The following is a 25,104-nucleotide window of genomic DNA, read 5'->3' on the forward strand; positions in this document are numbered from 1 at the left end:
CAGTAGCGTGAGGGGTAGGGATGGTAGGGGAGGGAAGAGGGGGAATTGGGGAACAAAGGGGGGGGGGGGTTGGGGAAGCGGGAAAATGGGGTAAGAGTTAGGGTTAAATGGGACCAAGTGGCCCCTCTAATGTTTTTGTTTTTTTATTTATTTATTTTTTGTTGTAGTGCCCAATACCAGGACCAAGTGGTCCCTAATGTCTTTATTTTTTTATTTTTTTATTTTTTGTAGTGCCCAATACCAGGACTGAGTGGTCCCTAATGTCTTTTTTTATTTTTTATTTTATTTTTTGTAATGCCCAAAATGTGGGCCTTTTTTCATTTTTCTTGGGCTCTTGCCCTCCGGCCCCAATTTGGGCTTTGGACTTTTTTTTAATATATATAGTTATTTGGTGCCCCCCTTCAGCTTTGGGCCCTGGACAGTTGTCCATGTGGCACTGGGCCTGGGTCGAGCTTGTTCTGAACAATAGGTTGGTCGTCAAACTAAAAATCTATTGTAAAATGCAAGTGCCTTTTACCGTTACATAATTTTCCTTAACGAAAGCTTATGACCTTGTTGAACCATATATTTTCACAAAGTAAAAATAAATAAATAAAAATATAAAAGAAGTAGAGTAGACGTGGAGATTTGTGGGGATTGCAAGTGCCTATTTTTAAGGAGTGAAAACAATATGGAGGTTGTTGATTTTTATCCCTAATATATATATATATATATATATATATATATATATATATATAAGGGATAATAAAACCACTTCACAACTGAAGGCGTGGGTGGTTTTCTACGGGTATCCCACTATGCAGCCTACATGGTAGCACTCACCCACTAACCATAACTTCCGCTTCCATTGTCGCCTATAAAAGGCACTAAGCCAAAGCAAGGTGGGGGGGAAGTGACAAGAAAATGCTGCAGAAATTGAGGGACAACAGAGAAGAACAGATGGCAGAAGTCTTGAGAGAGTTGGAGAGAAATCAAAGAAGTGAAATGCTATGGAAATTCAAGGAGACAAAGGCAAACAAAGAAGTGGATACACGGCAAAGGAAAGCAACGAAGCATTCAAAGGTACAAATCCATCATTCTAAATATTTCTTTGTTTGGTTTCTCTCGGCTCTACAGGAAAAAGAAAAAGAAGCAATTTGCTTTGCTCTCCGCTCCTCGCCGCTGCCAACTGCATGAATTTCTTCGGGGTGGTCTAAACCACCCCGTGAAGTTCCAACCAAGTCTAAGTGATCCAAGCTCCCCGCCATTGCTGTTAGTCCCATGAATTTTTTCGCGGTGGTTTAGACCACCCGTGAAGTTCTAATCAAATCTGAGTGATCGATGCTCTTCATCGTCCATGCTCCGTCCCTAGAAAGAAGTCGTCTGCGGACCTCGATTTTCACCAGAAAGTAGAAGGCGACTTCAAGTTTGGTCATCGATTACTGTACGTGTTTTGAGAAAGCTCGCATAAAACTGTTGCATAAAGGACTCTCTGGTTGCCTAGCGTTCGATGAAGTTCGTCGCCTTCATAAGCAGTGCCAAGCTTCAGACACGGCTCTTTCACAAGAAATCCGTAGCAAGAACAAAGACCACTAACTTCTTTCTCACATGTTGATCATTGCCCTAAATACCAAGACATGTTGCTGCTTTAAAGTTGAAGACATGTTGTTGCGGTTTTCTTATAAAATTTCATCAAAGACTTTGGAGCTTTCATAAGGTCCATGAAGAACGAAAGTGCAACTGTGCAAATGGCAGGTGTGATGGAATTTTTTGGATCGCCAGGCCCGCCCCACTCTAACGACACCGATATTGTCCCCAACTTAACCACCTACACAATCCTCAGGTGTGGGGTTTTACCACAAAAGGCATCGGTGTTAGTTAGAGTGGGGTAATACTATTTAAACCCCTTTGGTTTTCTTACACTCACCGATGTGGGACTTTAACACTCCCCCTCATGTGTAACCTCATTTAGTGGTTCACACATGGAGATCCATATCGGTAATTGAAACTCAGAGGTCGGCTCATGTTGGGCCCACTTGTTTTCAATGGAACTTAGCTGTCGTCTTTTTGTTAAGAGTTCAAACTTGTTTCCTTCTTGGTGACAAGCTTATTGGCTTGCACGGGCCAGCAACCGTGGGCTCTGATACCATGTTGGAATTTTTTGGATCGTCGGGCCCACTCTAACGACACCGATATTGTCCCCAACTTAACCACCTGCACAATCCTCAAGTGTGGGGTTTTACCACAAAAGGCTTCGGTGTTAGTTAGAGTAGTGTAATACTATTTAAACCTCTTTGGTTTTCTTGCACTCACCGATGTGGGACTTTAACACTCCCCTTCACGTGTAACCTCATTTAGTGGTTCACACGTGGAGATCCACATCAGTAATTGAAACTTAGAGGTTGACTCACGTTGGGCCCACTTTTTTTCAATGGAACTCAGCGGCCGTCTCTTTGTTAAGAGTTCAGACTTGTTTCCTTCTTGGTGACAAGCTCATTAGCTTCCACTGGCCCGCAACTGTGGGCTCTGATACCATGTTGGAATTTTTGGATCGCCGGGCCTGCCCCACTCTAACGATACGATATTGTCCCAAACTTAACCACCTACACAATCCTCAGGTGTGGGGTTTTACCACAAAAGGCCTCGGTGTTAGTTAGAGTGTTGTAATACTATTTAAACCCCTTTGGTTTTCTTGCACCCACCGATGTGGGACCTACTCTAACGACATCGATATTGTCCCCAACTTAACCACCTGCACAATCCTCAGGTGTGGGGTTTTACCACAAAAAGCCTCAGTGTTAGTTAGAGTGGGGTAATACTATTTAAACCCCTTTGGTTTTCTTACACTCATCGATGTGGGACTTTAACACTCCCCCTCACGTGTAACCTCATTTAGTGGTTCACATGTGGAGATCCACATCGGTAATTGAAACTCAGAGGTCGGCTCACTTTGGGCCCACTTGTTTTCAATGGAACTTAGCAGTCATCTCTTTGTTAAGAGTTTAGACTTGTTTCCTTTTTTGTGACAAGCTTATTGGCTTGCACGGGCCCACAACCGTGGGCTCTGATACCATGTTGGAATTTTTAGATCACCGGGCCCGTCCCACTCTAATGACACCGATATTGTCCCCAACTTAACCACCTGCACAATCCTCAAGTGTGGGGTTTTACCATAAAAGGCCTCGATGTTAGTTAAAGTGGGGTAATACTATTTAAACCCCTTTGGTTTTCTTGCACCCACCGATGTGGGACTTTAACAAGGTGGTGAAGAACGAAACAAATTGGGATGCCATGCACCTCATGGTGAAGGAGGAAGAGTTTGGCATGCCGTCCGTTTTCGTCAAAAGTCAAGATGGATGGAGACAAGCAGCAACGGCATAGAAGTGGTGTGTCATCCTTCCGTTTTAGCGGATGAACAAGCAAAGGCTGATGAAAAAAATAAGGTTGTTGTCTTCCTTTCATGAGTCTTCGATACACTGCATATTTGGAATAAGAATTAGGTCTTTCAAAAAGAATTCAAAAGACTTTGGGAGAGCTTCAGCAACAAAAACAGAAGGTGTTTAAATGCCTTTTTAGCTCGTATGGCATGAATCCCATGATTGTGGGAGGGAAATAGATATGTGTTTATTTTTCTCAAATGTAAAGTCCTACCGGACTTGAAAGAATTCAAATTCATAGAGAAGCAATAAGGGCTTGCTGACAACTCCCTAAGTCAAATGGAAAAGACACTCACGTGGCAACTTTAAAATGCCATAGCTCTCCATCATAAAATCATGTGGTTTCTCTTGAAAGAAAGTCTGACTATAAAAGCTTGACAAAGGTATTTATGAAAAAAGAGGTGCTTTGCCACTTGCTTTTATTAAACAATATGAAAGCAAACACTTGTTGTGCTGTTGTGCAAAGTTAAGAGGCGATAACAAAGTGACAGGCATGACGACGAAATGGGTTTCAAGACAAAGTAAAGGAAGGCAAATAAAAGAAAGAAATGATGCTCATCACGTGGGAGTCTAGTTCTCACCCTAAATGTACTAGGCTTTGAAAAGACATGGGTCATTCTTGTCAAAACCCATCATTTCATTTTTGCCAGTCATCATCTTTTGGGCACCTTGCTTTTGCCAAAATCTTAAGCCAAGTCTCCGAAACCCCAAATCAATGACAACAACACCGCTCTCATCTCCTTTGCAGCCTCATTGCCACATCAAATAGAAGAAAACTTCGAACCACTTCAAAATCCGTAAACGTGAACCACATCAAAGCACCAAGCTCGGTGAATTTACTCTACATCAAATTTAATTTCAAATTTCCAAAGTGGTCAAATGGCATGAAGCCAAGACAAAATCTCAAATGGCACAAAGCCACTCTAAATTCAAAAGGCACGAAGCTGTATCAAATATTAAATGGTACGAGGCCGCAACAAGTTTCAAATGACACAAAGCCACATCAAATGCTAAATGGCACTAAGATGTATTAAATTTCGATGGCACGAAGTTGCGACAAATCCCAATGGCACGAAGCCGTATCAAGTATCAAATGGCACGAAGCTGTAACAAGACTTAAATGGCACGAAGCCACGTATTGCTCCAATGGTTCAAAATCCTAGCTCGCACGAGCTAAAACTGCATAAGGCATCAAGTACTCCTTGCCTGCACGAGCTGAAACTACACAAGGTATCAAACCCCAACAAATACATAAAGAACTACGAGTGACTTAATCCCTCAACGAAGGTACGTAGGCAATCCAAGGCTCTACCAAGGTGGAGTCACAAAATCAAATAAACACCCAAACCCCAAAGTTACAATTTATTCATATTGGAATAAAATGGTATTCCTTTCCCAAAAGAAGGGTTGTAATTAATAGGCGCGTAGCCTAGAATGGCTCGAACTCAATTTAATAAAACTCTCTTAAAAAAAATGAACGAGGGTGAAATTGTGTCGAGTATTTGTTTACATATTGTGTACAATTTTTGCTCAACAAACCTATAAGCACTTTCAAGGGTTTTTTTGCTAAACTTAATAAAAATATGCGTTTGATTGTGAGATAGTTTTTCATCCTTTCCGCAAGATGCCTTTTCGTTAACTTTCTGCAAAGAGAGCTACTAGATCCATTTCATTCTCTTATTTCTTCCCCTACATTATTAATATATACGCACATATGAAATTATAAAATTGTCTTTTAAAAAATATAAACAAATAATTTATAAAACTAAAATTAAGTAACAAAAGCGAGCAAGAATCAAAGGGAAGAGAGCGAGAGATAGGAGTGTCCAAGGAAAAGTCTTCACTGACGTCAGAACTGAAGCTTAAAATTGCAAACAAGTCATACAATTGAACTTAAAATTGCAAACAAGTTTTACAATAGACCAATAAAAAATGAGAAACTTAAAAATTTTGGACAGCCACTGCACCAACTTCAATTTTCATCAAGCTCCACGGTCTATCTAATTATGGCAGTATTCCCTAGAATGGATATGAACTATTGTATACGAATAATGTACGGAGTAGCCCATTCTAAAGACCAATATCTTTTCCAGTATGTTGTTATAGGAGTAATTGGATGACATGGTTTCAATAACACCTGCATAAAAATACATTTATTTTATAAGCTAAGTTAAAGTAAATGCATTCAATCTTATAAGAACAGCAACAAAAAAACCTTCCAGCAATACAATCATTCAATGAAAAGTCATATTCTAAGTCCGTTGTGGTTGTTGTTGTTTTTTTTTTTTTTTTAATTTATTTAAATTTTTTATTTATAACTTTTTCTAAATGAAAGGAGATGGGAAGATGAGTTAGGATTTAAGGTAGATAGAGCATGGGAGTTATCATGCCCAAATGTTTTTGGGAAAACTTGATATTAGACCTGGCATTCGTGTCATGTTTTCCGTGTTCATGTCGTGTAACACCCGTTAAAATAAACAGGTAAAATGATCCGACCCGAAATCGATTCGATAATATTAATAGGTAACATGACTTGGCCCGTTACCTGTTAAGGAAAATATATTTTAAACCAATAAATAATCAAATGAAAAACATAATACTAAATAAGTATATACATATCATATTGTCACATCCAAAACATAAAAACACATTTTTCTTTTAAGTATATTTTCACTTACCTAAAGTCCTTAATAGTTTCTTAATTAATGTAGAAGTGTAAAAAAATATCGAAAAAATATATAAACACTCGTAATGACAAGCTTTACAACTTTTATGAAGAGCTTAACTTCGAAATTCGCCACTATAATCATATAAATCATAGATCAAAATTTAACTGTTGATTGTTGTTTACATTTACGCTTCATTGTTCTCATCAAATTTTGTTTTTTCAGATTTTCTTTTTTGAAAACTTGATCTATTAGAGGATACAGGAAGATGAACGGTTTGGATCGTTGATATTATATTCAAAGTTTTACGATTAGTGAAAATATTGCTTGATGTTTATAAAGTTTATACAAACTATATGACATCGACTTATATTTCAGTTAACCGTAAATATCGAAATGTGATATCAAAGATCTGAACCTTTCATCTTCTTACATCCGCCAGATGATCATGTTTTCAAAAAAGAAAATTTTAAAAATGAAATTCAGTAAGAAGAATAAAGCGTAAATGGCAATCGATGGTTAAATATAAATTTAAGGTTTATGAATTATAGTGTTGGATTTTGAAGGTGACCCCTTCATGAAAGTTGTAAAGTTTTTCACTATGAATGATTGTATATTTTTTTTTACATTTTTTACACTTCTACAATAATTATTATTAATTTTATTAATTTTTCCCTCAAATAAAAAACATTATTCATGAAGGTTTGGAGGATTTTAAAAATCTAAACGATAATGTAAGTGTAACCATTATCTACTCGTGGAGGAATAATGATGAATCACTAGTGTTTATATATTGTTTCACATTTTTCATACTTGTATGTATGTCTTCTTAGTTCTTGCCTATACAAATACTATAATAGTTTATTTTAATTTTGGACAACAACATGTTAAGTAAAATTTATCCTAATAATGATAATAAGGAACTCTCATAATAAAAATAAATAATGACTAAAACTTTTTTTTTTAAACTTATATTGAATAATAATACAAAACTATATATTTAATATAGAATATATTGTATATATTAATATGGTTATTGTATTTTATAATAAATCTTTTAGTAATTAAATTTTAAAATTATCAAAATAAATTTTTTCTTAACGGGTCGAAACGGATTACCCACGTGTTACCCGCGAGTATACCCATTAAGAACCCGTTATTAACGGGTCACCCGATAAGTTATCGTGTTAATCCGAAACCCGTTATTTTCGTGTCGTGTCAAAAACTGCCGGGTCTATAAGTCCAATTTTTTTAGCCAATAGTAGGAATAGTCCAATTTATTAAAATAAGTCAAATTCCTTAAATTTAATTATTTAATTATCAATAATTATCTATTCAATGATAGGATTTATTATAAAAATCAAATTTCTTCCTAATTATCTCTTTGATTATTTCTTTTTCTTTTTCTTTTTTGTTATTTCTTGTTCTTCCTCCTGCTTTAAACCCCATTTATAGATTTTATTTTTAATTTTTATAATCAACCTATATCACAAGTTAATTATTTTTATGTATGTATATGATAGATTCTTTTTTATAATCAATGTATCACAAATTAATGCGTCTTGCTTGTAGGTATATTATGTTTTTTTCCTACCTTTTAGTTAGGTTTCATATCTCACTTACAAGTATAACATATATTCATATATTTGTTACTTGAGTTAAGGTAGAATATTTTGTAGATAATTTATGTTAGTATATTAGTTATTTTTTGTTGTAAGATATTAATTAGATTTTTTGGAGTTGAAAAATGCATAATATTAGAAGATTTTAATTGATTTTTAATATTTTAAAAAAATATAAAGTGAGTGTCACATCTTGGCCCTGGTCCACCACTTCGGAGCCCGCTCTACCACCGTAGCATGATATTGTCCGCTTTGGGCTTACCATTCCCTCACGGATTTGTTTTTGGGAACTCACGAGCAACTTCCTAGTGGGTCACCCATCCTGGGAGTGCTCTGGCCTCCTTCTCGCTTAACTTTGGAGTTCCTACGGAACCCGAAGCCAGTGAGCTCCCAAAAAGCCTCGTGTTAGGTAGGGATGAGAATATACATTTAAGGATCATTCCCTTGGGCGGTGTGGGATGTTACAGTGAGTATAAAAGAAATAAAAACATGTAATTAAATAACTGGACTCACTTATAAAAACCATCTATGTTTTTGGACCTAGATCTAAAAGCCCCTTTTTTTTAACGCAAAAGAGGGTAATTAATGTCCTTATCAGTCAATTTACAAATGAACAAATTTGTAATTAATTAAAATTTTTATAAAAAGATGGGTGGGAAAATAAGACATTGAAGTGGGAATAATACCACTCTTTGCAAAATAGTTTTTCGTTTTGCAAATGCCAAAAAAAGTGCAAAATGCATTAGGCAGATTGTTTTGTGAATACAAATTTAAAAAATGTAAAATGCAGAAAATACTATTTTTGCCTATCTTTTGTAAATGTCTGTTTTTCAAGAACTGATTTCAATATAATAGAAAATAAAATATACAATACAAAACACATTTACTCTTTATTTCAATTGAAATTTAAACTTGAAAGACTAGAAAATATCTTTCGAGCTCCCTACAAAATTTATATTCCAATCATACTCTCCGATTAAGAAGTCATAATGGCTATGACCAATAAAAATAAAATTTGAAAAATGTTAAGAAAACTACATTTTTTGTACTATATTGGTGTACCATGTGATCTAACAAGTAATATGTACAAGTTATATTCCTATGAGTTTACCTCATTGGAAAAGGCCACGAAGACCACATTTATAGAATAATACTTGAGTACTGAATGATAAATAGACTTGGCAATTTCTTATATGACATGTAAACTCGATCTGAAACGACATGAAAATAATGAGTTTGGGTCAACACGTTAACTAAGCCGGTCATTATTGAGTCACACGTTAAGCTGGTTTACCCATGAGTAACTCATTTCAACCTGATAAGAAAAAATTTAGTTTGATAATTGTAAACTACTAAAAAAACTTACTATAATAGCAATAGTATTTAATGACCCATAAGTGAGATTAAAAAAATTCTAAAGCACATTAAACATTCATAATAATTAATTTACAAGTGTGAAAAAGAGTGAAAAAATATGCAAACACTTGTGATCGCATCATCTATGCTTTGATGATGGGTACATAGTCATTTGGATTTTTAAATCCTACAAATCCTTGTGAACAGTGTATGTAGGTGGAGTTCAAAATAACTAAAATTCATAGTAATTAATGCAAAACTATGAAAAATGTGAAAATAATACACAAACACTCGTGATTGCATCCTCTACACTTAGGGCTAAAAGGTCTACTACTTTAACTCATGTTTTGAAAATAGATCATTTGTATCTAACTGTTAAAACCATCCAAATTCTCATGAATAGTGTTTATCGTTTGAGTGCAAAATTAATAACAATTATTGTAAAAGTGTGAGAATTGTAACAAATATATACAATCAATCGTAATGAAAATCTTCATTAACTTTCATGAAGGCGTCAACTTTGAAGTTCGACACCATAATTCATAAACCCTAAATTTTCATTTAACCATCGATTATTGTTTATGCTCTATTCTTCTCACCAGATTTTGCTTTTCAAATTTTCTTTTTTGAAAACATGATCTTTTAACGAATGCAAAAAAAATGCATGGTTTGAATCCTTGATGACATTTCGATGTTTACTGTTAACTGAAATATAAGTCATTGTTATATAGTTTCTAGAAACTTTATAAACTTCGAGCAATATTTTCACTAACTGTAAAAATTTGAACGTGATATCAACAATCCGAGCCATTCATCTCTCTGCAAGCATTAGGCGAAAATTATATTTGAAAGTACCCTTCAACCTAAATACTGATTTAAGTTATTCACTAATGCGAGTCATGACAATTTTAAATCTATATGTGACATAATCCCTTCCATGAACCACAACACTAATAAATTACTCAAAACGGTCAATTAGTGAGAAGCAAATACGAAGGTCTAATAATTTCTTTGTTAGGGACTGTTCCTGTTATCATACATTCAGTCTCATACGTGTACACATATATTGCAAAACAAGAAATTTCGACCCGAGGATGAGACGATGGAGTAGCTACATGTAAGTACATTTAATTCATATTGTCCTTACACTTGTAAGTAGTATATAAATTAATTAAATATTAATTAATTATTAATAAGTTTTGTCTTATTATTACAGGCAGCGATGGTGAAGAAGAGTTTGGTTTTTTTTTTTCAAGAGGTCACATCACAGCTTCCCCGGACACCTTAATCTAGGCCGTGATTCCGGTCGAGGATGCGGGGTTCCAAATCCTCACAGAGACCCTTGATTAAACATTCGGTGAAAGGCTGGAAAATGTTTGTTGACGATGGGGAATGCCCGTCATCGGGACACTGCACCTTCTTCTTCCAAGCAGGCCAACGGCCAGGTCAGCGCGTTGACGCATGAAGTGGCTGACCTGAAGCAGCAGCTCGTGACCTAGAGGAGTCAAATCACGCTGATCTTACAGGCTATTCACTTGTCTGGCATCCATCTCCCACCAGCTTTTCAAGAATCGTTGACCTCTGAGTCCCTCTACCCAAAAGAGGCCCAGACCACCGACGTCGACGTAGTAGACCTTACTACACTTTTTATGTATTTTTTTTTTCTTTTCCAGATATTATAAAGAATTGGGTAAGTTACATCTTACTCCCTCAAGTTTGAGTGCAATTGTAATCTCACGCAACATCTTTAATACATTTCAATCACATATTCATCATTCATTTCAATATCATATAACCGTTAAAAAAAATCTGTTAAGTTAATGTTAAGTGATAACATGAAAAATATGGAGTTCATATTTACACTAATGTGGCTGCCAACTTTGCAATCAAATAAAAAAAATATTAAAAACTTTAAAAAAAAAAAAAAGAGAAGAAAAAAATAAGAGAGTTCATCCCATTCCACTCCCCCGTCTCACGCCCCACCATTCTTCCTCTCCCATCGTCCCACCAACGCCGTAGAAATTTCACTTCCCTCTGTTGAACTCGCTTGAGTCCCTCCAAGATCTTGGTCTCCGCCACAAACCCGCCACTGCTCTTTTGGCTTCAAACATTCGAGGTTTTTCGTATGTCGGTAATGTACAATTTCTTCCACAACTTTAAATTTCAATCGAATCAATCGTTGTTTAATGCATTAATTTCATACCCAAATAGTAGATTGGTATAAGAAGAATCATGGTTGTGATGTAAAGCCGCTTTTAGTGACTCGAGACTCACCTGGAGAAGTAATGTTGAGGGAAGCCCATTTGTCCCAAGCTTTATGCACAAAACCCCAATCCATTCTACACCGCAATTCGTTTGAGTAACAGTTTGAAACGGTTTCGATGGCTCAGATTCTTGATCAGAAATCGATTCCCTCTCCGATGCAATTTGGGAGGCGCTGATAGCGAGGCTCCAAAATTTTGGTTTTCCTTTCCCAATACATCCCCAACTCCCTCATCTACATCTCTCCCTTACTTCTGTGTTCAGGTAAAAGGACATTTTTCTTAGAGTTCTCTCCTCCAATAAGAGCTCTTCTCTCCAGGAGAGTCTTTCTCACCGTAGTGTGAGTTTCAGCTTTCTCATCCGTTTTCCTATGTAATCGCCTGCCCTGCTCTATGTTACATAGACACTTCGAAACATGCCCTGGACACGGGTTGGACACGGTCGAGACATGTTTTGGACACAGCCGTCGAAATTCCAGTGATTTTGGTATTTACAGTGAAATATCTGTCTTCTTCTTCAGTAAAAGATCTTCAAATTTGAGCAATTTAGGCCCCTGCTATGGCCAGGGTTGGTGGAAGTCTATGCTAAGGTTTTAAATGACGCTAGACGATAATCAAGCGGCAGGTTTGGGCTTAACGCTGAAGTGGAATAGGCAGATTTACATATATTTATTTATATATTATATAAATAAATATCTATTTATATTTAAAATATAATTACATTAAAATTTCAAAGAAAATAAAATACAAAACAGAAGAATACAATTTATTATCTTCAATATTAAAGATTGATTTTGTACCAATCTATGAAAACGCCTACAAAATGCAAAAGAACCCAAAGAGTCCACAGTGTTCACTACCTAAATAGTCCTACAACTTAGAGCAACTCCAGCGGATGCTGGTTGCTCGGGCGACAGGGGAGGAGAAAGGGCCTGAGGGTTGGTGGGAGCAGCTCCAGCGGGGAAGGGCCTGAGTGAGGGTGGGAGGCCAAGCGAAGGGGGGGTGGGGAGTCGACGGGGCTGTGGCCCGAGTGCTTTGCAATTTTTTATATTTTTTGTGTCAGAGAGAGAGAGAGAGAGAGAGAGAGAGAGAGAGAGAGAGAGGTTTTTTATTATTTAAACAAACAAAAAAAACTATTATTTTGATTGCTTATTGACAGGGGGGAGGGTTCCAAGGGTGGAGATGTAAATGGCAATTACTGTTCATTAATGGTAGTTACTATTCATTTAAGGCAGTTACTGTTTAATAGGGTGGATTGAATAGTGGATTGCCAGAGGGAAGGGCTCCATGGGTGGAATTGCTCTTACAAAATGCTTTATGTCTAAGTGACTTAGCACGCCATTTAGTACTATATTTTAGTGGTATTCCTCTTCATTTGTAAGTGAAAGATCATAAGTTTGACTCTTGCCAAAGACGAATTTGAACCACATTATTACTAGTATATTATGAGGCTTAGTCTAACCCTTCCCCTTTAGTTTAGATAATATCTTTTGTTGAAAAAAAAAAGCGACTTAGCACGGAAACTAAAAGGACTTGCATATTTTATTAGGATTCCATATGATTATCCACACCAGTTTAGGTCTGTATCTAGCAGCAACTATTAAAGAAAACAATAAAGAAATGTAAAATAAATAACATAGAAGATGGTGGGGACCATCTTAGTGAGAAACTGTGTCATTAAAGGAGTCATCTTCTTCCCCACGCAAGACTGGCTCTACAACAAGAGAATTTCTAGATTTCGATGTACTGCGTATACACCCACCTAACCTTCGTCTAATCTACCCAACTCTGCCCAGCTCTACCTAATACAACCTAGTTTCGCCTAGTCGTTTGCCTAAAATGCTTTCCGATTTTAGGACCGATTACAAGTTAAGTTAATCGCGGTGGTAACTGACTGTTTTGCGCCTAGACGCATCCTAAGCGGCTGCTTAGGTTGATTTTTAGAACAATGGTCCACACTTTTCCTGTGTTTTCTTCTTTTCTTTTTTCCTTTTTGTTGTCTGCAATAAGCCCACCCCATTTTTTGTCCTTATCTACACCCTTCTTGCCATTATTTTCACCATTTAGATCCCAAATTCCATATCTTCCTGATAGACGCATATTTATGCGACTTAGTTAACTAGTTTTCTTGCATTTACGTTATTAGTTCTTAGTTATTTTAGTACTTTAAGCCATTTTCGTGTGTTTGTAGGTCCAAAGGGCTAAGGTAGCAAGAAAGTGCATTTTGGTGCATTTTGGAGCAGTTTTGAACTTGGAATGGATTACATATGATATGAGCAAGATGGATGGACGAATTTGAAGACAAAAGAGGCTAAGAACATGCTAAAAATCTGGTGAAACAAATACAAGTTGCAAGAAGGGATAAATTTCTAAAAGGATTGGCCAAAACTTCACTCAAAACCATGCATACCCCATAAAATTCATCAATGCCGTGGCCTTCCCTTTGTTTTACTTCCACCAGATTTTTTTAGTGATGATGCAATGCCTATCTCACTATGACATTTGAGTGGATGATGTAATGCTTAACTCACCATGACATTTGAGTGGATGATGCAATGCTTAACTCACCATGACATGTGAGTGGATGACTCAAAACCTACCCTCACCAACAATTCTCCACCTTGCCATGCCTTACCTACTTCATTCCACCAGATTTTTGCATTAAACATGTCCATCCTCTTCCTATAAATACCATGGCAGCAACCTCATTCAAATCATCCAGAAATTAACCATTCTCCAAGCCTTTCCTTGCCTCTCCTACATATATAAACCCCTTCCCATCCATTCCTCCAAATAACCAACCCTTCAACATCATTCCAACCTTGTTGTGGCGGCAAGGAGAAGGAGAAAAGTCCTTGGACGCGCTTGCTATCCAACATGGATCGTTGGAACGTTTAGGTGCTTTCTTCCCTTTGTTTTTCAATGGTTAAATTTGTTTATCTTTGTTTTGTAATAATGAGGAACTAAACCCCCCTTGGCTAGGGGGGGATTCAAAACCATGTTTATGCTTGCTATATGATTTGATTACTTCCAATTGCGTTTCTTGAATTGTGAATTCAATTTACTTATCCGTTCGTATAAAAACTAATTTGTGTATGTTGGTTGAGAGTGCACGCTTAATTTTCATGCATGAATTTGACGCTAGAATATAAGGGAGTTTCACCTAATCGTTATGAACTTATATTCACAAGTAGTGAAGGTTGCTAGTCACAATCACGTTAAGTAAATTCTTGGCATAAGTTTCATGCAAATCATAGTAACGAGTGCCTCGTCAATGCTTATGTTTTTCATAGAACTTAATGATTCTTGCTTGTATCTCTATTATGCAATTCATGTAGGGAACTTGTAGGGAATGTTTTGGGTTGTCGTATGCAATCATCCAATCTAATAACTTGTTGAAAAACTGAGAGTTAATTAGTGCAATTCACGGTTAATTTGGGGCGTTGAGTATTCATAACTTATCGAAGGGCAATTGGAAATCATTTTGTATGCAAGCAAGACATGTGTGGAGAAGAACCCCTTAGCTAGCCTTCCATTATCCATTCAACCCAAATTTGTTTAAAATCTATTTAAGTTTTTAGTTTATTCGTTTTTACTTTCAACTTCACCAAACTCAAATCCCCCTTTTACTTTCTTGTTTTAAAATCTTTTGTTTACATTTTTAACTTTGTTTCTTTTTGTTTTTGAGTCAGTATAGAGGTTTTAGCAAGCCCTCCTAATCCCCGGTTTAGAACGATCCCTACTTACATACTTTGCTACAATTGTCAAAAGAGGGTTTAATTTGTGTGTCAAGTAATTCTCGCATCACTTCCCCTTCCTATGACATCCTTACCATTTGGCCTCATCATCTTTTACTGTCTCAATTCGATTTGCCTACTTTTCCTTGCGATTTTTCACATTTTAATGCGAGGGTGCATAGAGCTTTGGTTCGGGTGCCCACACCATCACCCTTGTTGACCTTTGTTGGTCTTTCCTGGTGTTCGCCCTTGTTAGTGATGTCACTCATCAGATATTTCTTCCTGCAGGTTTCCTTTGTTTCTGGGTGGCATTCGTTTTGGTGGTTTGTGGATAATGGTGCAACCTTCTTCTTCATCTTCAACTTTGGTTTTCTGGATGGTGATAAAGGTTGGCTTCTAAGCTTCGTTCTGAGGTGTGTATGCGGTGGAGGGAGTTTCTATGGTAGCTTTAGAAATTTAGGGTTGTGTTTTGTGTGTGCTCGACTACACTATATACTTGGGGTTGTTTGTTTTTTATTTTTTGAGGTCCATGTTGTTTTTGTAACTATTGTGGTTTCCTTGTGTATAACGTTTCGGTGTAATATTTTCTTGTTGGTAATAAATTTAGCTTTTCACTTTATAAAAAATTAAAAAAAAAAAAAAAAAAAAAACCTTTATGTTAAGGTTCCTATAGAAGAAGGTGGGTGTCCCCATTTGTTTTAATTTAGTGTTATTTTTATTCATTTTTTAATATTTAATTAATTTTATTTGCCACATCGTTAAAATATGTGAAGTTTATATTTGTCACATCCTCACTTAACTGTCAAATTAACGATTTGACAAATGAACATATGAAATTGTAATAAAATAATAGTAAATGTGCAATATTGAATTGTTTTAAAGATTTATGAGGTTGCAATTGCACTCAAACTTGAAGGATTAAAATATAATTTACTTCTAAATTTTTTTGCCTTGTATGTACATTTCCATATATTCTATAAATAAATAATAATTTTTATTTATAATTTAATTAATATAATAAAAAATATAATTAGTATATATTTTATTAAAAATTGAAAACGAACAAAAAAATAATAATAAAATAATATAATTGAGATAATTTTTGGGGAGAAAACTTGATATAAGTCCAATTTTTATAGCCAATAGTATGAAAGTCCAATTTATTAAAATAAGTCCAATTTCTTTAATTTAATTATTTAATTATCAATAATTATCTCTTTAATGATAAGATTTGTTATAAAAATAAAATTTCTTGCGAATTATCTCTCTGATTATTTCTTTTTATTTACTGTTTTGTTATTTCTTGTTCTTCCTACTGCTTTTGATCCCATTTATTAGTTTTTATAATTAACTTATATCACAAGTTAATTATATTTATCTACCTATGTGGCAGATTCTTTTTTATAATTAACTTGTCACAGATTAATCTGTATTGCTTGTAGGTATATTGTGTTTTTTTTTCTCTACGTTTTATGTTTATTTATAGATACAATATACATTTATATTTTTGTTATTTGAGTTAGGGTAGAATGTTTTGCAAATATGTTTATGTTAGTATATTAGTTTTTTTTGTTATAAGATATTCAAAGATTTTAATTGATTTTTAATATTTTTAGACAATATAAAAAGAGTATAAAAGAAAGAAAAACATGTAATTAGATAACTGAACTCACTACTAAAAACCATCTATATTTTTTGATCCGGATCTAAAAGCCCCTATATTTATTAAAATATGAAAACCAAACAAAAAAAAGTTAAAAATAACCTTTCGCAAAAGATTAAATGCAAGAAAGGTTGTCATTACTATAAAAATTAGTCGAATTGTATTGCATAATGGTTTACTCGACAGAGACCTTTGTCCCACGACGTCTTACCTAACGACGTTTTGTTGTTGCCATGAACTCAACATGACAACATAGTTTCGTACCCTTGTTATCTGCGCAACAATAGGCTTCGTTTCTTTACATTTTATGCGATGAATACCATTACTTCGTTGTGCAAACAATTTTTCACGAGCTTTGCCCAACGACTGCTTTGCGACGAAGTTTTTTAACCTGTGAATGCGATGGAATATGACTTTATGCAACAAAATTGTCTTTGTCGCAAAAAGTGTTAGTTGTAGTAATGTAAGTTGGGTGTAGACTAAGGTTATATGAGTTCAAATAAAATTTCCCTATTAAAATTCATATACATAGGGAAAAACAAATTATTCCCATTGATATACGGAAAAAACCCCAAAAACATAGAATAACAAAAATTGACCAAAATATATGCAATATTGATTCAACGGATTCATAATATCAATGACACACCCCGACCCAGAATGTCCACTAGGAGTCCGAATCAAGTTGTGCCGGTCGACACCTGGAAGGTGACGAAGCCATAAAGTGTGATGGTGTGGAAAATTGTGAATAATTTTAAACCTAAGAGTGCCTAAATACCAGAGTACACTGGTGAGCGGGAATGAACCCACTTCACACGTGATGTTAGAGTATAAGCAAGTACAGAAAAATGATATAAGAATCGTACCCTTGAAATAGTCTCCGATACTAAGAATCGCCATGAGTCTTTGGTGATAATAAAACTCAGCTAATAATACCTGGAGTGTGAAGACAAGACAAGACAAGGGTGAGTGGCCATGTAAGTAAAATACTAATAGAAAACATATAACACATGTAATCCCTCGTTACAACACCTGTATAATTTCTAGAGAAATCATAATGTACCACAACACAGCATCTCATCAATAATATCAAATAATCATGCGATTAATAACACATAATAGTACGCAAGTCGAAGTCACCTCTAGTGACCTATACGACATAATCATATCTCATCAATCATGGCTAGCATATAAGTCGGAGTCATCTCTAGTGACCTATACAACTTATTCATATCTCATCACATATCTCATCAATCATGGCTAGCATATAAGTCGGAGTCACCTTTAGTGACCTATACGACATAATCATATCTCATCAATCATGGCTAGCATATAAGTCCGAGTCACCTCTAATGACCTATACGACCTAATCATATCTCATCACATATCTCATCAATCATGGCTAGCATATAAGTCGGAGTCACCTTTAGTGACCTATACGACATATTCATATCTCATCACATATCTCATTAATCATGGCTAGCATATAAGTCGGAGTCACCTCTAGTGACCTATACGACATATTCATATCTCATCACATATCTCATCAATCATGGCTAAAATCGTATACTTGCTTGAATTTACTTAAACTTACCTGAACTCACCTGAATGTCCTACGTTCACCTTTGCACTTTAGAGCGCTCAGCAACACAATTATATATAATGCATCATATACCAATTCATATATGAATTATAAACTTATATGCATGGCATTCAAGGCATAATCTCATTTAAACATATTTCTGGGAAAATATCAAGTATATAAATATATACTGAAAACCAAAAGCCCATACACATTGCTCAATTCCTTAAACAAGGCTATGGTCTCAATTATTTAATCTCATTTCTTATATGGCTGCATCTAACGTCTTGTTAGACTGCTTATGTATCCTAAACAGGGATCAAGCCATTCGTAATTCGCAAAAATCATTTATAGTGATACGCATATGGATAGATCACGATGAAATCTACCTCAACCATTTCATAGTATTTTATAACATATATATATGTCATGGCATAAATTTCTTAGTTTTATTTCAAAACATTATAGAATTATCAATCATGAAACATATGATGAGCAAGGAAAGATCCACTCACCTAGAGTCCGTGTTACAACTTCCTAGAACAACCATCGGGGAGTCCCGAACGATCGGCGCCTACGGCCAATTATTAACCACATATCAGAATCCTCATCAATAGAATACGTAATTCACATAAAACACATCCTCAAGGACATTCTAAAATAGTTTGAGACCCATTGACCATAAGTCAATCGTCGATCAAAGATCGACAGTAGGGTCTACAACCCTGTATAACTCGATCCAGAAGATCTGCATATTAGATTTTCAATCTGTAAATTCCAAAGATACACATTATGCTTCTAGAATAACATACTAAAATTTCATTGTGATCCAACGGTCGGATCTCCGACAATTTCCCAAAACCAAGTGGCGGTTAACATTTATTTTATAAACTTACACATCCAATTCGGGATGATCCGTACGTCGGATTTCTGATCTATAAGTTTCTATGGTCTTTAAATATTACGTAATATAATGCATTAAATTTTGGTGACGATCCAATGGTCGGATTGTCGATTACTATTCTAATTAAATGGTGGACCTTAATGGGACTTTGCCTGAAATCTGCAGATTTTGCAGATTTCCTAAGCGATCTTTGGAACTCCATATCTCACTTGTTTTTCAACCAAATTTAACCTATAATATACCAAATCGAAGCTAGAGAAATTTAGAACAAAATTATACCAACTTGGAGTCCAAATGGTGGCCAGAGGTTGTCGGAAAATGGTTTGAAAGGCAGCTGTCTGTGAGAAAACTGGCAACTCACCGGAATTTCTGGGCAACCTTTCAACGTCCATAACTTTGTCAATGCTCAACAAAAAGTGATTCAAAAACGAAAATCATTGTTCTTAACGAGACGAAGAAATTGGTCTTACACGATGGCTATCTCGTCGTGATTTGGCCGGAAAACGCCTTGAAAGTGGCGGAGGTTGCCGGAAACTGGGCAAACATTAAATCGTTATAACTTTCTCATTTATCCACCAAATCACATGATCCAACATGAAAATTCATCTACACAACATGAGGAATCGATTTATACCTATGACCAAGGCCAAATAGGCCGGGAAGAGCTCCAATTTCACTCAAACCCGTTGGAACCCTAAGATGGGTGTTCTTTGATTCGACTTCCTTAATGTTCCAACCACCCTACAATTGATTGGGTCTTGTTCTTAGGTCCATGATCGGATCATATTTATATATATTTTTACTTCGAATTCACTCGTCTTTTCTTGGTTAGTTCCTTATATTTTTGAGCTATTTACGTTATTTTTGTGTTTATAGGATCTGTTATGCAATATTACCTTTTATTGTCACATGATAATATTAATTTACATTTTATAAACAAGGTTTGTCCCTCTCTATGTCTATATGTTGAAAGACAAGCAAAAAAAAATAATAAAAAGAAGCTGCCCAAGACAGCTAAGGGGAGAATTGAAAGAGGAATCCAAGGAGGGCAGCGGGAGATTAGGCAGACAAAGAAAACCTTTGCAGCTGGCGAGAGAAAGAGGAAATGAGAAGACTGCGACAAAGGGAATCCAAAGAAGAAAGCAGGATAATTAGAGGGGAGGAAATAAAAGGAAATCGGAGGTATGTAGAGAGGGGGGTCTTGGAGCGGGAGAAGGGAGCTGCCCTTTGGGCAGCTCGCAGAAGGACGAAGAAAAGAGAATAGGGGAGAGATAGGAGGGACTGTCAGCGAGACAGTCAGAGGAAGGAACGGGGCGCAAAGGGTCAGGAGGAAATGTGAGGTACGGGCTGCCCTTGGCAGCTGGGATAGACACGGGAAGAAGAAGCAGAAAGCTGCCTTGCAGCAGAACACGCGGGCAGAGGAGAGCATGGGCGCAGGGGCGTAGACAAACAGAAGCACAGTGAGGGCAGAGAGCAAAGCTTCACTTCCTTTTCTTTCGGTTTAATCTTTCCAAACTCCTATTTTATTTCTATTTTTAATAATGTGTAAATAAATTGATTTTGGCTAGAGGTTAATTCAAAGCCATGATTATATTTGTAATATGAATTGATTACCATCAGTTGTGAGTTATAAGTTGTGAATTCAATTTACTTATCCGTTCATATAAAAACTGATTTGTGTATGTTGGTTGAGAGTGCACGCTTAATTTACATGCATGAATTTGATGCTAGAATATAAGTGAATTTCACCTAATCGTTATGAACTTATTTTCACAAGTAGTAAAGGTTGCTAGTCACAATCACGTTAAGTAAATTCTTGGCAAGAGTATCATGCTTTTCATAGTTACGAATGCCTCGTCCATGCTTATAGTTTTCACAAAGTTTAATGATCTTTGATTGTATCTCTATTGTGCTTTTCACGTAGGGGACTTTTGAAGAATGTTTTGAATTGTTGTATGCGTTTTCCCGTCCAATTCAATAACTTAAGGAAAACTTGAAGATTAAAAAAGTGCTGTTCATGGTTAATCTAAAGTGTTGAGATTCACAATTTATTGAAAGAACAACTGAAAATCAATTTAGGTTGCATATGTGTCATGTGTGGAGAAGAACCCTCTAGCTAGTCCGTCATTTATCATTTTACCTTAATTTTATGTTTTTATCAATTCTGTAATTTAATTAAGTTTAATTTACTTTTCATCAAAACCAAACACCCATCCATTATTAATTTATATTATTTAGTTAGTTTTCTTTATTGTTAGTCTTTTAATTCAATTTCCGTCCATTTCAGTTCTTAGTGTTTAATCAGATCATTTTCATTATTTTGAGTCATCCTAAGTGTGTTTCGAGTTATTAGAGTTTTTAGCCTAGTTTTGTATCATTGAGTCTTGTTTAATATTTTTAAATTAATTTAGAATAGATTAGCAATCCCTCCTAATCCCCGGCCTAGAACGATACCCTACTTACATCTATACTACAATTGTCAAAAAGAGGGTTTAATTTGTGTGTCAAGTAATTTTGCGCATCAGTCCAGGGGGAGTTGATTAAGGGTGGTGGTAGATGAAACTCGCCGGAATTTGTTCGTGTGGGTGCGCGGGCATACGGACGGGAGGGGAAGTTTGTTTCTTCCTTTTATTTTCTTTTCCTCCTCTTCTTAATTGGTTGCTTCCCCCCCCCCCCCTTCTTAAAAATCTGATTGGCCCTCTTTTTAATAAACTAACTTAACCTTTAACCCATATGTGGGAATTAAATAATTCACACAATCTATAGTTCACAACTTCAAACGTCTGTATCTATATCGTTATAATTCGGACTTGCAAATGGTTTTCACCTATGCGTTCGTACTAACGACTATTACACAGTTACGCCAAAAGAATAAGTCATATGTTCCTTTAGACGATGGTCAACAAAAGTCAAAATCCTCGCCTTTAGGGCATATTTGTAATTTCACATTTTTAAATTTATAAAATAATAAAATTTGGGATGGGTTGTCACAATCAAAGTTTGGAATTGTTAAGAAACTTCTCTCGCCCATGAGAGACCTTCCCTCTGTTTGAGGGCGATTCTCACCCTTTCATGTGAGTGTTTTTCCATCGTGTTCTAGTTTGTTGCAGTCGATCCTGGCTACAGTTGGGATCGGTGGGTGCTCTTTTGTTTTTGCTTTGGTCTCCCTCTCTTCTCCCCTCCGATGCTTCTTTCCCCTGCTTCCTGGTTCGATTTACCCTCTTCTCCTCCCATTGCTGTCTCTCTTTCTCATTCCTCTAATTTTTGATTTTTGGTCAAGTTTCGTCGCTAGATGCGGCTTGTTGAGTCGGTATGCTCTAATCTGGTGCATGCACTGGGTCGAGTGTTCCAAACACCCCCACCTTCTCTTTTCTGTCTGCCTTGGTTGGCAGTGTTGCTCGTGGATTTCCATGCGCTTCTTTATCTTTCTGCAAGTTCGTGGTGATCTGTGGCTGTGTTTAGACTGAAGATTGGAATTGGTTGCTGGGTTTGCTGTGGCGCGGCTCAGTTGGGAGATGAGCTTTGGGTGGATCGACTAGCACTGTTGTGGCAGTGTTGGTTGCAGCGAGGGTTGCATCGGTGTTTCTAGTTTTCTGTTTTCTTTAGTTCCAACTTTTGGTTGGGCTTGTTTTGGTGTGTTTGGTTGGCCCCGTTTTGCTTTGTGTATTGATGTGGTAAAAACACAAATTAAACCTTTTTTAGACAGTTGTAATATGAGTACGTAGGGATCGTTTTAGGCCAGGGATTAGAAGGGATGCTAATCAACACGAACTGGACTTAAAAATTGTAAAATAGACTAAACTAACACAAATAAGAACTAAGGGGTTTATTTTTTTTATGAATTTTAAACTAAAACAACTAAATTGCAGAAACAAGGTGAATTTGGACGAAAATTGGGTGAAAGGCTAGCTAGAGGATTCTTCTCCACACATGAACCATATGCATACAAATCGATTTCCAGTTATTATTCCTATAAACCATGAATGACAATGCCCTAAATTAATCGTGAATTGCACAAATTAACTCTCAGATTTTCCTAAGTTCATTGAATTGGACTCAGCGACGCAACCAAATTATTCTTATCAAGTTTCCTATATGAACAGCATAATAGAGATACATATCAAAGATCATTAAGTTCTGTGAAAATCATAAGCATTGGCAAGGCATTCGTAACTATGAACTGCATGATACTCCTGTCAGGAATTTACTTAACTCAATCATGACTAGTGACTTTTACTACTTGTAAATATAAGTTCATAATGATTAGGTGAAATTCCCTTATATTCTAGCATCAAATCCCTGCATGCAAACTAAGTGTGCACCCTTAATCAACATAGAAGAACAAGTTCTTAATAAAATAGATAAGTAAATTGCATTTACGGTTTATGAAACAATAACTAGATGTAGTCAATTCATATAAAACATATGATCATGGCTTCGAATTCACCTCTAGCTAAAAAGAAACTTAGTTATGCATGTTCGTCATAACTAAATAAAAACAATCTAAATTAAACATTGAAATCAAATAAGGATAGAAAGAACTCTGAGACACTCCAACAATGGCAGATTCGGCTCCTCCTCTAGATGGCAGAATCGACTCCTCTTCTCCTTGCAAGCACGACTCAAAATCTCCTTCTCTCCTCCATAAACTTGCGGCACTCTCACCAATTTTCTCTCTCAAGCTCCCTCAAAGCTGCGGCAATAACTTATATTTATAGGGCTAAGGCACAACCTACTTTGTGGTGGAAAATGATTGAGTTGTTTGCAGTGTTTTAGGACTCTTTAAATCAAATTAGAAGTGGTTGAATGTGATAAGGAAACCCTCTTGTAGCTGGAGATAAGGTAAGGTAGGATTAGGATATGATAAGATAAGATAAGATAAGGTTGAGATAAAACAGGACTGGATAAAATAAGGTAAGTTTGGATAAGGTCTCCTTGTTTTTAGCTGATTCCTTGTCTTCCAAGCCTTAATTTAATTCTTCCAGATTTGTAGCACATTTTTAGCATCATTTGTCACCAAAAACGTCCATCCATTATGCTCCATACGCATGCTATCCAATCTAAGTCCAAAACTGATCCAAATTGCTCCATTTAGCCATTTATTGTCATCTTTGCCAATTGGACCTACAAACACACGAAAATAACTTAAATCACTATAATAAATAGAAACTAACTCACTAAATGCAAAGAAACAAGCTAACAAAGTCGCATAAATATGCTCCTATCATGTATCTGTTTTGGGCCTTGGTTGTAAGCATGGTCTAAAATATCCATAATATCCCGATATTTCCATCGAAATTTCCGTGTTTTTTGACTACCGATATTTTTTTGGACTACCAATATTTCCGATATCATCGATATTTTAGACCTTGCTAAGTCACTCATGTATCTTACCATGCAATGTTTAAAGTGTAAAATATTATACTAATTCATTATATATAAATGATTATGGTGTATTTAAACTTCTTTCATTAATTATTACATATTTTCTACACTCACAATGTTTGCCAACTTGCTATATAATCAACTTAAATCAGTTATATCTATCATGCAATGCATTTCCTTTCAATTTTTTGTGATAAACTAATAGATAATTGACTAAATAAACATCCTGCAAAGTTTCAATAAAAATTTCCAAGTTTTTCTTACAATTTTTATCGATATCGATAATATCCCGATATTTCTATCGAAATTTCCGTGTTTTTGGATTACCGATATTTCCGATATCATCGATATTTTATACCTTGGTTGTAAGTTTGTGTTGCAATGAATGCTTCACCATGCTTTGGCATGGTGTTTTTCCAAAAAAAAAAAAAAAAAAAAAAGCCTGGAATTGTTAAACTATTATTTAGTCCAAACCAATACGGTGTGTGTACCCATGTGATGGATTCAAAACC

This window comes from Malus sylvestris, chromosome 14 (assembly GCF_916048215.2).
Source record: "Malus sylvestris chromosome 14, drMalSylv7.2, whole genome shotgun sequence".
NCBI lineage: Eukaryota > Viridiplantae > Streptophyta > Magnoliopsida > Rosales > Rosaceae > Malus > Malus sylvestris.